Source organism: Pipistrellus kuhlii, unplaced genomic scaffold, assembly GCF_014108245.1.
Source record: "Pipistrellus kuhlii isolate mPipKuh1 unplaced genomic scaffold, mPipKuh1.p scaffold_m20_p_6, whole genome shotgun sequence".
NCBI classification, from domain to species: domain Eukaryota; kingdom Metazoa; phylum Chordata; class Mammalia; order Chiroptera; family Vespertilionidae; genus Pipistrellus; species Pipistrellus kuhlii.
Window position 1 is genome coordinate 15,559,345 of NW_023425562.1, and position 15,692 is coordinate 15,575,036.

Consider the following 15,692-nt stretch of genomic DNA (forward strand, 5'->3'; position numbering starts at 1 on the left):
GCCAGGACCACATTTGCTCTTTTTGCTTACTGCACCTCACCTGTTGTTTCTTTTATGCACAGTCTTATCTAGAACACAGTACCCAGTAGATGCTCGATAAATGCTAGTACTTGGTGATGGTTTTGCTGAAGTGGCCCTGGAAGCTGCTGTCCACATGCAAACAAACCGCTTAGGACTCAGCCAATGAAGCTACGGATACTTATTGGGCACCTGCATACTGAGCAAGGAGGTGGCTTCTTCCTGAATGGGGAGGGGGAAGCTTTTGATGTGGTATCCTGCTCCCCAAACCCCAGCCCTGGTCTCTTCAGGGGGTTCCTCAGCAGTAAGCCCAGGGCCTATCCCACCCCACCCTGTTCAGCCCAGCCTGTCTCTGCCAGCTGAACCCCATCCCACCTTCCACCTAAGCTGCCTGTGCCCGCTTTCTGCACAGTGGCCATCCGAGGGCAGCCCTGTTTCCGGTCCCTCCTTGGCCAAAGGCAAAGTCCAGACCCTTCCTCCACCCTCACAGGCCTCCCGCCCACTCCTGAATCTCCACTTTGAAAACTTTCCATGGACGAGCCATTTCCAAGCCACAGCCGCACACCCACCCTCGCTTCCCCTCCCAGTCGGCTGCTCCTCCCACGGCCTCAGCCTACCCATTTCCTCTGCCCTTTTCACCCTTGGCACCAGAACCAGCTATTCTGAGCCTTCAGTCCAGCTCCTTCCCCTTGCCAGCTGCTCCCTTACTAGAGTCTCAATTTCTTTCCTCTTTTCTTTGGAATTGACCACTACTTAGTCCTGTTCCACCCACCCTCCATCCCCAAAAAAAATGCACCTTGAAAGTATGTGGCTCTGTGATTTGTGGACTTTAAAGGTTTGCATTACTTATTGGGTGTGAAGTACAGCCAGGGCACTACTAGGGTCCATCCAAGAAGCATTGCAAAGTAATCCTTCTCCCCCTCACCAGAAGCAATGAATCAGTGAGGATGAGCCCCCACAGGATTAATAGTGCTTTCCTGGTTACCCATGCTTCCCACTTCTTTTCTCACACAGCAGTCACTGGATTTCAAGGTTCCTTTGAGAAGATGCTGGGGCAATTACTGCAGATCTTATAAAATGACACTGTATGGTATGTTTGAAAAGATAATTTTCTGCATTCGGCTCTGTGTAAAGTTTCCCATAAAAGCAGCAACAGTCAGATAGAGGTGCCGCCCACATAACACAGTCCTAGTGGATTTTCAGATTCCTTTTAGAATGTGGGAAGGAGAGCAGGGAGGGGGCAGGGCTACTAACAGGGAAAAAAATGTCCCCTGGCCTTGATTTGGCCTCGGTGACCAAGTAAACACACTGAGAATTCAATGGTCAGTGTTCCCTTCACCGAGCTTTCCAGCTGGGCCTTCCCTGTGGGGGCAAAGGGCAGAGTCTGGCACAGAAGCTGGGGTGCTCTGTGAGGCATCCAGGGTGATGGCAGGGCTATTCAACAGCCGTCCTGGGCCCCCTGGTCAGAGATTCTCTGCAAAGAAACCCTCGGAAATATTTGCTCGCTGCCGGTCAATCTCCTGGGATCTCTGCTTTCAGATCCTGCAACTCTGGCAACATTTGGGGTTTTTTTTGGTTTTTTTACAAATATGTCGTCAATTTGCAGGTTTTCCTAAACATGACACAAACCCCATGAGATAAAATAAAAATAGCGATGGATTTGATTAAAAGATAAAAAAAGTTTTATATGCCCAAGTTACCATGTTAATCCACCTTAAAAGTCAACAGACTGGGAGAAAATAGCTGTGTTTTATGTAATAGACATAGGCTAAATCTATCATATACAAAGAGCTCCTGTAAATCAATAAGGAAAAACACGAAGGATAAAAGTCCACTAAAATTATGTAAACTGCTCATTCTCACTAATTAAGTTTCATGTTGCCAGGAAAGTCCCACTTGACACCTGCTTTCCCTTGTAATTATAATAACGTCCTGCCTGTGCCTGTGGGCCTCTGGCTTGCAGCACTCCGTCTGGGCTGGCTCTGAAGGCAGGACCAAGCAGATGTCCTGGCTTCTTCCCCAGCCTGGCCGACACCTCGGTTTCCCCAGAGGAGGAAAGGGGCCTGTTCTGGCCATCTCCCACCCTGGAGAGCGATGGGTGTGGCACACCAGGCGCAATAGGAGATCAGGAACCAGCCCTCTGTGAGTCCCCTCTCCCTCCCAGCTCGCACTTCCCCCACCCAGGCCAGACCCTCTACTCTGTGAGGAATTTCCCACAAATTCTCCACCACCAAACGCTGGGAGCTGATCTCGGCAGCTGTACGGTGGGAAGGACCTGGAAACCCCACTGTTCCTATGATGGGAATGAGGGTAACGCCTTGAGGGAGGGATGCTGTTTCCATCACCCCAGTCCCAGCCTCAGCACGACCCGGGCAGAGTGGGCTCTCCACATCGGTGTGCAGAACTGACTGGAGTCTTAGCTTGTTGTTCTCTGGCTGCCACGCAGCTGGACACTCTTAGGCACACAGTGTCCATGAATGAATGGACTTGTGCCACCTGAGTATTAGGCTCTGTGCTGGACATGCTGCCTACTTATCTGATGCCACAGCCCTGCAAGGCAAATATGACCATCCCATTTAATGGATGAGGAAATAGAGGTCAGACAGGTTAAGTGTCCAGCCAGAGCTCAAGCTTGGTCCTTCCTGTCTCTAAAGACTGTGGTCCCTCTATTTGCATTGCAGCAGCTCGGTCATCACACATGGGCTGTGCTCAGCATTTGGGGGATTCAAAGCTGAATGAAAAGTAGCCCCAGCTCTCAGGTCGTTCAGACTGAAAGGGCAGACAGTTTCATTCACAACTACCCCTTAAATTACACGATGCAGGTCATGGGGTGGCCACTTACACCAAGCCGGCAGAGCAGGGGGTCAGGAGGGGAGGTAGGGCTGGTGCCCTCTGAGACTCTGCTCCAGGATCATTCAGTTCTCACAGTGAGTGCTTCAGGCTGCAGGGGATGGGCGGGCGGGGAGGCCCTGCTGGTGCGAGAGGCAGGAGTGGGGAGCCACATAGGCATTCTCAGGCCACCCTCCTCAAATGTGGTCTGGGAGAGTCAGCCGATTCCTGGCCTCAATCAGCTAAGCTGGGAACAGAGGCAGATACATGGGATCTGAAGGACGAGCTTGGCCACATGGCTGCAGATTTATTATTTTCCCCACAAACTTGATTGACTTGGCACACAGGCCACAAGGAATGCCTTCACCTGCCCTCTGCTGAGAACAGGAGGGAAATGACAGGTCTGGGGTCCTTCAGTGGTCCCTCCCTCAGGGGTGTGGCCTGGGGTGGAGATGGTCAAGTGGGGCTGCTGCTCTCTCTCCATCCTGTCTCCTGCCACATTCTAGGCATTTGCTTCTTCTCCTTCCCAGTGAGCATGTTTAGGGAGGAGACATTGGCAAGGCTGTTGGAAGGTCTGGGGAGAGGCACACAATCACGTGTGCTTTCCAGGGCTGGGGTGGGGGGTGAGAGAACCAGCATCCATATCGCTCCTAAAAGGACTCAGGGGAGCACAAACATTAACCCACTGTGAATCACTAACACCCTGGGAACACTTCCTGGGCCTCAGTTTCCATTTCTGTAAAATGGACACCTCAATGCTGCCTTCCAGCCCCAACTTTCTTATGGTCTTGCACAATGCCTCCTTCTCACTGCAGGGCAGGGAAACGGATACTCTACCTCAAATCTTGTTTGTTACAATTTTCTACTCCTGCATCATGACTCCACCTGATTACGGAAATCAGCAAATCCCTTCAAAATTCAGGAAACTAATGCTCATTGAGCTTCCACTCCATGCCAGGGGGTAATTTCCGTGTTGTGTGAACACTTAAACAAAACGTGTATATGAATAATTAAAAGAGAACACAAATGATAAGGGGAATAAGGTAAAACTTGAACCACAGATGAGTCTAGGATATGAGGGTATTTGTATTGTTTTTATTTTTGCAGCTTTTCTGCAATTTGAAGATTTTTTCCAAATAAAACAGTTTGAAATGTATATGGCAACCTATGAGTGAACGATGCTCCCCTCTCTGCAGGGCAAGCTCTCATCGGCCAGGGGACAGATCCACAATCAATCGGGGATTCAATGTGGCCTTGAACAAGTGACATTCATCTCTGTACCCACCATAGGGGCTGTGGGACAATTAAAACTGATTATGCTAGAAAGTGCTTAGCTCAGGCCAGGCCATGGAAAGGGCTGGATCACCACGCGTTGTAACTTCACTGGCCTTGCTACTCATCAGCATAAGCCCTGAAGGAGGAGGGTGCAGAGCTGAGAGCTGCCCACAGTGCCAAGAGCCACAGGGGTATTGCAGCTGGAGGGTGCAAGCGAAGGGAAAGGACGTAGAAGGTGAGGAAAAGTGTAGGTCAAGGCCAAGAGCCTGGGGCTAGCCTCTGGTGGATGAACTCAGGGCCCTGTACTCTTGGCCCTGACCTACATTTTTCTTCAGCTACCAAGTCCTTTCCCCACAGCTCGCACCCTCCTGCAAGGCCCCCTCCTGCACTCCCTTGGCACCTTGCTGGAGCTACTCCAGTCCCTGCCTTCACCTCCTCCTGGTGAGGGATTGGATGTGGCATTTCAGTATGGATTCACTGTGGCCCCGTCTCCCCTCCCCCAGGGGAACCTGCCGGGACAGCATTGTTTTAGTAAAAACTGTGATCCCTGGAAAGTAGATTGAAGAGGGGGCACTTGGAGACGCTGAAATAGGCCCTAATGTCAAGTCCGCCCAGATGAGACTACTAGGCCTTCCCTTCACCTCTGGTCTGTCATTTGGGCAAGAGGCATGTGCCATTGTTTCCAATTGTCCCTCCAGCCCTCTCTCCACCCTGTGTCCTGGAGGCTGACCCCTTGGGCTCTTGGGCTCCTTGCCCTCTACCCTCCCTTCGGTCAGCTCAGCAGTGGGGCCCCAGGAGAGGGAGGGAGAGAGGGGAGGTTGAGTGACTATGCCTGGGCTTCTTGTCTTCAGGGATGCCTCAGGTCACAACCCAGGTAGGCTGGCCCCCTCCACAGCACCCTCACTATTTCTGCTTTCAGCTCCCTGTCTCAGTGTCCCTTCAGCCCCAGGGGTGTCACCACACTCAGTGCTAGGGATCCTGCCCTGGATCCGGTGGCTGCCTTATACCCTGCACTGGCCTTTGGATCCAATTCTGTTCAAATCATCCACTTTGCATGGGTACGTGTTTTCTGCCAGGGCCCGGCCTGGAGCAGACACCTGTGGAGGAAGGCTGTGCCTGGCCACCTGGCCCGGTGAGGCCGGTGTTACCAGGCTCAGGGAGGAGACCCACCGCGAAGCCATTCACGCTCAAAACAAAAGCTAGGGCTGAAGGGCCGCTGCTCCTGAGCCTCCTCCTGGGCTCACTGCTTCCTGTCCCAACTTCCTTTCATCTTTTCCTACTTTTCCTATTACTGTGTTTTTCTGAAGCCGCTGTTAACCGAGAAGCATTACAGGAAGGGAATTAAAAGGGAGAAAAGTGGATGCAGGAAGGCCTTTCTCTTTTTGGTTTAAACCTTTTGTTATCCACTCTTTAGGAATCAATTCAGCTCGAGGGACACGTGGCAGGATACATTCTTCAATATTAGTGCCCAGAGACTCGGGCTCTTTATTATTCATCCAACTGAAAGCAGAGTAGTCTGGCAACCTCTCGGAGGCATTGTCCTGCTTCAAAGTGAAGAGGAAGCCTGTCAGGGACAGAGAAACCCTGACTTGCTGTGTCTGAAATACATATGGCCCATGTGTCAGGGCCCAGCAGGCAAGGCTGCCTCTTCCTTGGCCCCAACCTGCAGTAGACCCCCTACCCCACGGAGCCCAGAGTGGCCTCGGCTGGGTGGGAAGGCCTCTCCTGGTCCCAGGAGTGCGGTCTCCCATCTGCAGAGCCAGAACTGATTCAGAAGGGGGCCCGGGGCCTGATGGCTCAGGGACCCTGAGGCTTAAGCATCAAGAGCACTCTGCATGCCTTTCTGGACCCCCATGCCGCCTTCACCTCTGGAAGGAACCGCACAGTCTGGCTCTCAGCACTCTCTAGCCACCCAGAGGTGTCACTGCAGTGTTTCTAATGGGACCCCAAGGAAGGCTTCTGAGCTCAGTGGAGGCTCGCTGTCCTGGAGGACCATGGGGAGGTTGGAGGAGGGTGGTGAGGACCTGGAGCACCCAGCTGGTAAGAGCAGATAAGCAGGTCTGGCTCTGCTGGCCCAGGTTGTTAAGTCAATGAATGCATGTCCTTCAGGGGGCCTTCCTGCTCAGCAGGAAACCAGGGACACAAGGCCCAGTGTGGGGCTGCAGAAGGCCAGGGAAGGCAGATGCCTGGGGGCTGAGTGGACCAAAGAGGGCTTCCAGGAGAAGCTGGAATTTAACTGAGGATTAGGAAGTAGAAAGGAGAGAGGGGAGGGATGGGCAAGGAGGACTGTGAGTGAAAAGCTCCAAGGCCCAGGTGGGAGGGAGGTGTGGGTGTGGGTGTGGGTGTGGCAGGAAGTGGTCAGAGGTAAGGCTGGAAGGACCCTGACTGTAAGCAAAGGTATTTCTTCTTTCTTTTTCCTTTTGCTTCCTTGAGTAATCCTAAATCCATTGTTAATCTCCCACACCTATCTTGTTGATACATGTCTATTTCCCTGCACACCTGTCCACATTTCTGATGGAAATGTATTAGAAAATCCCTCCCTTTGGCTGGTGATTACCATGGTAATGAGGCATGCTCACTGACGGACCAGGTCTTTGCTTGAGAACAAGGTTCTGAAGCACAGGCTTTCGTCTCACGTATGTGGTGCCTGGGAGAGAGGAGAGTGTGAGGGACGGTTTCCTTCTCTGGGGAAGGCTTGACAGACAGCAGAGCCCAAGGACCCAGAAGGATTCTACGGGAAGCTGGGGTGGGCCAGGTAAATGGGACAAGTTCTGCACACCTTGCTGCTCTCCAGTGCTCATCCAGCTGGGCAGAGCTCTGCAGGATGCCGTGGGAAGGAGGATCTGAGCCTCCAGGTGCCCAAGGTCAGGAACCTTGGCTAAAATATTATTCTACCCTCCTCCTCTACCGAAGAGACCACCTCTATGCCTCCTGAAACATTACAAAGATGCTATTAGAATTGTTTCTGCCTCTCACAGGATTATAGCTGAAGCTCAAGGAAAAGCCCAATGTGCTGTAATATTTCATTTAGCCTGGATGCAGTCTATTTTGTTTTCAAATGCTCCAACCAGACCGTCTGGCTTCCAATCCCAGCTCCACCACTTACTTGCTGTGTGACCTAGGGCAACTTACTTAGCCCCTCTGTTCCTTCACACTTATAAAAGGCGGACTATATGTGTTTGTAATGTGTAGTATTGTTGTGAGGATTACGTGATTTAATACATGCAAAATGGTTAGAACACGCCCGTCACAGAGTAGGCACTTAAACATTTCCAGAATGAAGGAGAGCCTCCTCCCACGGTGGACAGGGGGGACCGAGGGTACAGCCAGCATCCTAGACTTTGCATAAACAACACCTCACCTCTTTCTCCTAACACCCCCATTTACCCTCTCTGAACAATGAGGAGACTGAGCCCTGAAAACCAAAGCTGCATGGTGGAAATGGAAGGCCTGGGCTGGAATCCAGACCCCCCGCCTCCCTGTCCTCCACTCTTTCTGTTTCCTTCCCAAAGATATTGGTTTGTTGGCCTCTGGATGTCCTGTTCTCCACCCCAAACCAGCATCTTGTCTGCCTTCTCAAGCCCAGTCATGCCCTTACTCTGACGGAGTCCTGGGAAGCTCAGGCCGAGAGGCCCAGGGGCCCAGGTTCCAGGGCATTCACAGCCTGAAAGGACATGAACATCTACTGCTCTCATCACTCCTGCAATTGCCCATCTGTGGGAAGCTAATTAAAAACAATCACCGTAATAATGGCTGCTTTTATTGCTTGCACTGTTCTAGGCTCTCCACTAACTTCCCCTTTGAATATAATATTTGTCATGAATGAAATCGTGCTCTGTGGCACCAAACAGCGTGTAATCCAAATCGGGCCGCGAGCTGTGGGCTCTGCCATAGAAGTCCCACCCCACCAGAGGCAGCTGACAGGCCATTACTCTGTGTCCTGCACACTCTGGGCGGCGATAAGAAAATGCCACCAATTTGATGCTTTATCTGGTTGCAGGTTGAGGCAAGATATTATTTCAATCAAGATAATGATTCTATTTCTCGGGCGGAAATGAGATTTTTTTTTTTTTCCTCATTGCCTCGTGGGGGTGCCAGCAACATCTGTCTTGGGTTTGAACAGGTCAAACCAAAGTTAGAGGATTTTCTTGCAACCTGAGAGAGAGCATCAACATGAAGAAGAACTGGAAGCAAGGGGCTCGCTTGCAAGAGAAAAACATACATGCCAGGCCTATGTGGTTCTACAGTCAGTTCTATGTGGACATGTCTAGGCATTAGACAAAACCTGTGGAAGCAAAACTTGGAAGATAAGCACACAGGCTGAGCCCTGTCCAGATTTCAAGGGAGGCGAATGGCCATCAAGGCAATAACAACAAGGAGCTGCACAGACCAGACTCTCAGAGCCTCCTAAGCCTGCCTGTCACGTGGGGTAAATTTCCTGCGTGACTCAGCTGACAGATGACCCAGCCACTCTCTCAACTCCTGACACCTCCGACTCTCCTCTGGACACCTCCTAGGACAGGGAGCTGGCCAACCAAGGAGCCTGTCTATCACGGCCCCGCCCCTGTGAGGAGAAAGCACCTCCCAGTTACAGTCCAGTCGCTCCATTAAAGGGAACCACAGTGAACAGTCACGCGGTCTGACACTGCGGATCTAAACACGCTTTGGGAACAGCATGCATTTCGGTAAGTCCCGGACAATATGCAGATGGCAGGACTGCAGTGATTTGGATGAAGAGTGAATTCAGGGAGGTTTTAAATTATTTTAAATGTTTGGAAATTTCAAGGGCTGCACCACAGCATCTCAAACTCTTCGTATGTGATTTGTGGTAATGAGGAAATAATAATTGGCCATTCTGATATCAATTATTTACATAGGGATTCTAAGGAGTTTGGAAATGCTTGCCAAGTTTTCGTGGGTTTTGAACATTCCAAGGAGAGCTGACTCAGGGTGTTGCTCTCTCTCCAAACAAAAGACCCATTTCAGCTCCATCCCTTTGGAATAGCCCCGCTGCTCTGACTCTTGGGGACCTATTCTGCACCAGAATCACCAAGCCACACCTTTTTGTTGGGGTGCATAAACCATCACTGGAAAGTAACACGAAATCCCAGAAACATTGGGAAGAAGGCTTTGTACAGTATACTTTCTGTATTTTTTAATGTAGAGCCATGGGGCTTTATTAAGAATAAAATTAGTTAAAAGGCACACAGTGTTTCAGTGAAAACAGACTCTGACACCACTGATTTCTATTTGAACACCCACACTCTTTAAGATACAAACGTATTAGAAGGAAGATTACTGCCAGGTCAGGTAAAAACTCACAGCAGGGGCGCTCCGCAGGGGCAAATGCAACAGATGCCCTACTCAGATCCCCTCTACTTGCTGGGCGCCCGCTCCCCAGCGACTTTCACCTGGGATGTACTCGGACCCCTTCTCATGGTCAAGAGGATGCCTCGAGGTTGCGTCAGCAGCACCACTCTGGGTCTCGATGGTTAATGAGGGCCTAGGTGAGGCCTGTCCCTTGCCTCCAGTACAGACATCTGCAGTGCAAGTCACCTGGATCAAGCCAAGGAGACGCCTGTGCTGTCCCATCATTGTTCAGCCATTCCTTCCATTTCCTGCTTTCCTCTCTCTGACAAGAGTTCCCTAGACCTCACCTAGATGCATCCAGTGCACCTGAACCTTTGTCTCAGGCTCTGTTTCCAGAGAACCTAACCTAACTCAGTCACCAATGGCTCCAAATGGAGCCCCCTTGTGTCTTCCCAGAGGGTTGTCCCTGGTGACAGGAGCACACACGATACTCCTTCTTCATGGGCAGAGCCATAATCACTTTCCTGCCCAGCCAAAGACCACCAGGCCGACACCATGTATCCATGAAAGCCAGTGCAGCAAAACGGGGACCATCAGAACAGAGAGTTCCCCAACCAGACCCCTGTACTCTTCCTCCCCAGAAGGAGGAGCAGGAGGCGGGGCAGACCCAGAAGGTACCTAGTACCTGCCGAAGCAAGTCAGCTCCACCACTCACTAGCTGAACGAACTTGAACCAAACGTTTAACCATGCGGAGCCTCAGTTTCCTCATCTGCACAATGGCATGCCTGATGGAGCCTCTGAGGCCCGTGAGGTGATGTCGAGCGTGCTGCCATTGGCGACTCAGCGTAAATACTGGTGGTTGTTCTTGACATTTGGAAGCTCCCTTGGTTGCTTGGAACAAATAATTAATTAACCTCTGCTAAACGAATACAGCCCAGCGGCCCCTCATTCTGGGCATAGTCTCACAGAGCTCCCTGTGGGAGGAGCAGCTCTGGGGATAAGCAAGTGGACGCTGGGAGACCTGTCCTGGTGACTGTCCATCTGGCACTCAGGGTGTGTCTCCATCATTGATGTCATGGTGTCTGGAGGCCCTAGGCTGCAGCTGTAAGGGGAGGGCTGTGTGTGTGTGTATGTGAAAGAGAGAGAGAAATATAGGGAGGATCCCCAATGTGAATTTCCTATAATCTAGTGTATATAGAGATATCAAATACAACCTTGAATTTGGGGGAGGTGAAAAACCCATTTGTGGCACAAGTCACAAACTGGCAGAAACTTAATTTTATTTGCAGAAACGAGGGAGATTTGATTCCAGCCTGACTCTTTGCACACGGACCATTTCTGAAGCCATTCAAAGCCCTTTACCACCTGGCCCTGCCCAACCTCGCCAGCTCCCCATCAGACCCATGTCTGTGAAAGCCTCGTTCAAGGCCATTGGTCTCCCCACCCGGTGCCTCTGCCCTGCTCCTCCTTCCTCCACCAGCCCGCTCGAGTCCCTCTTTCCCCAGGAAGTCTTCCCAACTTCTCTTTGTCACCAGCATTTCTGCCTGAGCCACGGGAGCCACAGCGGGACGGACTGCCCATTCATACAGTTTTCGATGGTCTCATTAAAGCTGTCTTCTCTCCCTACACTGGACGGACAGCAGCTCCATCCCAGGGCCCCGGCTGCTGCCTCTCTTATATTTCAGAGGCTCCAGCCAGTGCCAGATATTCTCAGCTTAAGGAAAGGTTTGGGTCATAGTTTACCACACTGTTAAAGGGTATATCTGAGAATTTACTATTCTGAATGGGGTCCGCCTAGCACCAAACTTAGAATTGTGCAAACTGTTTGTGGCACATCTTCCTCATCCCGGAGGAGCCCTCCTCTCCCTGTGCGAGCGACCACAAGGGAGGACACTCTTTTAGGAGCCATGGGAGCGCTCTCAACTTAGAGGGCAGAGCTGGGTTCAAACCATGTGCCTTCCACTCAAAGCCTATAGTCCCGGTCCAGCCCCACCCAGCCAGAGGCACCTTCCAGAAGAAGAGCCGAAAGCCAATTCCGTCAGGCCACGCTCCCTTCCCCAAACAGGGAAACCCGCCCACTCTGCAGGAATACTGTCAAACCACAGACCTAAAAAAGCAAAATTTATACTCACAAGCAACGATGCCTTTGTCTTAAATTTCAGGCCAGTAGTTTCTCTGCAAACCTGCTCATTTCCTGCAAAGAGAAGAAATGGATGGAGAAGTATATTAGCATCTGCTCTGAGCATCCTTCGGCAGTTTCCTGGCTGACCTCCGGCTCTGCGCCTTCCCTGCATTCTCACTCCCAGCAGCACACTCCCCTCCCAGGAACACCCTGTGCTAGTTGGGTGGGTGCCCTTGGCTCCCCGCAGAATCCCACCCCTGCCAGGCCGTGGGCTCCATCCATGCCGCCTCCCTCCCCCTCCCCGGCGCCATGCCAGTCTCAGATTGACCACTGCCTCCAATTCCCTGAAGGCACTGGGCTTCTTCCCACTCTGGAGTGAGGCCTCCTCTGCTGTAGCATGGGGTTGCCTAGCAACCCTGCTGCCAGCACAGAAGGCCCTCCTAAATTGGACCTCACAGCACAGGGCATCTCCTTGTACAGCTGCCTGAATCTTAACAATCTGGTTCTGAATAATAACACAATGGTAATTGCATGCATGGGCCCCAAACTACATTTAAATAATGTTCAAGAGCTGACACAAACCAACAAAGGCCAGAGAACGCATTGCGAGGGTCGGCTCTCAGGCCAGGCAGGACGTTCCGTGCGGGCGGAGCTGACACCACAGACTTGAGTTAATGACAATGCCAACCTCCACCGTGAATCCTCCTGCCTTCTGCCTGAGTGTGTCACCACTTTAATGTGTTTTAAGTGACTTGGGGGTCTGCAGAGGCAATTAATGCCCAGAGGTAGTGATGCTTCAAGAAAGGATGTCCTTTAGTCCTTCTTTTGCAGGGAGTGGGCCGGGAGGGCGGAAGGATACAGAACAAGGAGGGAGAACAGTGCATGAGCGATTTCCCTTGGCTTTTATAACTACAACCAAATACATTTCAGAAGGTGGGAGAAAGAACTTACCAAGAGAGAGAACCTAACACTTGCTACCGTAGTGGGGGACAAAATCAACATGATGGATGTGTTTCAGGACAAGACGTGAAGGCGAGGAGGCCTTGACACTGGCCAAGGCACAGACTGAGCAGCTTAGCGGGGCGTGGGAAGGCCATGCGGGCCGGAGTCCGGCCTTCACACTGCGTCCCTGGCGGAGGGTAATGACTCCGCTCAAGGCAGACAAGACTGCGCACGTGGGCAGCGGCCAGCTGGCAGCCTGTGTCTCGGGGAGCGATAGCAGCGAGGGCAAGCGATCGGCCCTGACCATTTGAAAGCCTAAAGCACATTTTTTGGAAAAGCTCAAAATGCTCCTGTAAGGGACTTAAACAGATACTTGCACACCCACGTTCATAGCAGCATCATTCACAGTCAGCAGGAGATGGATGTAACACAAGTGCCCATCAACGGATGGATGCGTAAACAAAATGTGCCTTATACCGACAATGGAATGCTATTCAGCCTTAAAAAGGAAGGAAATTCTGACAAATGCGACAGCATTGATGAATCTGGAGAGCATTATGAGAAGTGAAATAACTCAGATACAAACAGACAAATACTATATGATTTCACTCATATGAGGTCCCTAAGCAGTCAAATTCATAGAGACAGAAAGTAGAATAGAGGCTACCAGATGCTGGGGGAGGAGTGAGGAATGGGAAGTTAGGGCTTGATCGGTACAGAGCTTCAGTCTGGGAAGATGACAACGTTCTAGAGAGGATCGTGGCGAGGACTGTGCAACAATATGACTGTACTCAATCCCACTAAATTGTACACTTAAATATAGCTAATGACCTAAATTGTTTGCTCTGTGCATATTTTACAATTTTAAAATCCCCCTTCAATAGCAGCACAACCTACAAAGCATTTCTCTACAAGACTTCCTTCCATGTCCATCAAACTGGCCTGTTCTCAAGTTGGCCTGTACCGTCCACAGCTCTGACAGGGAGACGGACACCAGGCCTCAAGGACACACTGGAGAGGAGGGCGCTGGGCCAGAGAGAGAGACCGTGGCTGGCAAGCACAGCGCTGGTGTAGCACAGTCGCAGGCAGAGGTGCGAAGGCTGAGAAACAGAATTCTCTTCTGCTCATCTCTACCATCGCCCTCAGAATGTGGCCTCCTAACACCCCAACAGTCCCATTCACTATGTCCTCTGCCTGCCTCCTTCCCCAGGCACGTGGGCTGCAATGGCACCCCCATTGTTACCCATGGCTCACTCTGTGCTCCCTGCCTAACAAGCCCTTTCCGGTGTCCCCCACCTGATCTAATACTACTCTTTTTCTTTTTTAAAAGAAAATATTTTTATTGATTTCAGAGAGGAAGAGAGAGGGAGAGAAACAGCAATGATGAGAAATAATCACTGATCAACTGCGTCCTGCACGCCCCACACTGAACACTGAGCCCACAACCCCGGCAGGTGCCTTGACTGGGAATCGAACATCGACTTCCCGGTTCATAGATCGATGCTCAACCACTTAGCCATACCGGCCGGGTAACCCTACTCTTTCTTGTGGACCTCCATCAAGTTCCCTCTTCTATCAAGCCTTCTAGAGACCTCCCTCTTCTGCTTTCTCTGAGAGCCCTCAACAAAAAGCCGGGACCCTTGCTTAGGTCCTCATGTCTGGAAGTGACCCCTCTCCCAAGAAACCTTTAGCAGGACCCTGGTCAGGGATTGTCACTAAATTTTTCATCTACCACAATCCCTCTCTCAAGGCTGAGCTCTCCGTATGCTGCTCAAGGCTGCTGGAGGTGGCCCTTTCTCAGGGAACCTGACCACAGCTCTCCTGCTGCGGGGGTGGAAGGGAGCACAGCCGTGCTGGCCGCAGAGCCCTGCAGCTAAGCTCTCCAGATGGGCACACATTCCTGCCAGTTCTTTAGAGGTGTAACGCAATGTGTGCAATAAACAATCAAGCATTTACAGATTTTATTAATTTGGAAAGGTCATTAGAGCTAACAGCTTCTCCGAGTGAGAGCGAATGAATAGCATAGATTATTTTTTTCAGGGTCCTTATTCTTTTCTTGGAATGTTTTTTTAAGCCTTAAAAAATAGTGTAACAAGTAAAAAAAAAAAAAAAAGAATAAAAATGGGGGGTGGGGGTGGGATTCAGGCTTTCGAGACAGGAAAAGCTGGACGGGAGCTCTGGGTGAGCCTCTTCCCCTCTCTGAGCCTTAGACTTCTCTGCAAATGGAGGGTGTGGACGCCAGGGACTCTTCCAACTTAAACAAAAATAAAATCATGATTCGAGGTGAGAATGTCAAGTTAGCAACCTTCCAGGCTAACAGTTACTCTCCTATCCTCCTCCATCCTCCCAGGTGTTGGGCCCACTTCCCCTCCAGAGAAGTAAGGTGTGAGTTCTTAACCCCTTCAGCCCAGCAAAGAGCCCTAGTGATTGTAGGTGCCTCTCCAGACCCCGACAGGGGCTCTCAAACCCAACAATCAGGCTGCCTTGCTCTCATTAGATCATTAAGGAACAGTCTGGACTAATAACTTGTTTTCTCGAATCTCCAGGAAAGACTAGGAATGAGCCAAAGGGCATCATCTAAGACCCTGTTTCCCCAGCCCCTGGCTCTGGGACTAGTCCATGCTGTCTGTCAAGGCCTGGACTTCTGTGGGCAGACAGCTACCCATGCCCCACCCCTACCCCCACAGGAGAGAAGGAAGCAACCTCTATGGACTGCAGTGCTCCGGCCACAGCCGCTGTGGTGGGGAGAGACAGTCCTGGCCCAGACTGTGCAGGCCAACTCTCCTTCTGTCTATCCTCACCCTCCTTCTCTCTGCCCTGAGGGTACACAGGCACTGGGAATCTGTCTGCAAATGTGTGCCCAGCAAATGTGTGCCCAGCTCCCACCTCTGGAATCAAAGCTGTATGACTCACAACACTAATATTAACATTAGCAGTAATATTAGTTAATATTAACTGGTATTAGTGTGATGTTCTATGACTTTAAAAAAGCACAGCTGCTCCTGGACTTACAGTTACATCTGATAAATGTACAGTAAGTTGAAAATATCATTAGTTGAAAATGCATTTAAAGCTACACTTCCCCTGCCTGCCCTCATAGCTTGCTGCCCTGCCCCCTCCTGTAGCTCTCCACCACCCACTTGTAGTTTGCTGCCCCACCCTCCTGCAGATCCATGATCTGGTCATTATGCTGTT

At 51.1% G+C, this 15,692-nt stretch overlaps 1 protein-coding gene across 2 annotated transcripts in view; it reads right to left on the reverse strand.

Moving 5' to 3' along the window:
• The window catches only part of ZBTB7C (zinc finger and BTB domain containing 7C), a 260,208-nt gene that overhangs the window by 104,823 nt on the left and 139,693 nt on the right, over positions 1-15,692 (reverse strand). For both annotated transcript variants that reach the window (XM_036418693.2, XM_036418694.2), the window contains exon 3: positions 11,566-11,627. The gene's annotated coding sequence lies outside the window, so the exon portion shown is untranslated. The remainder of the gene's footprint in view (positions 1-11,565; positions 11,628-15,692) is intronic.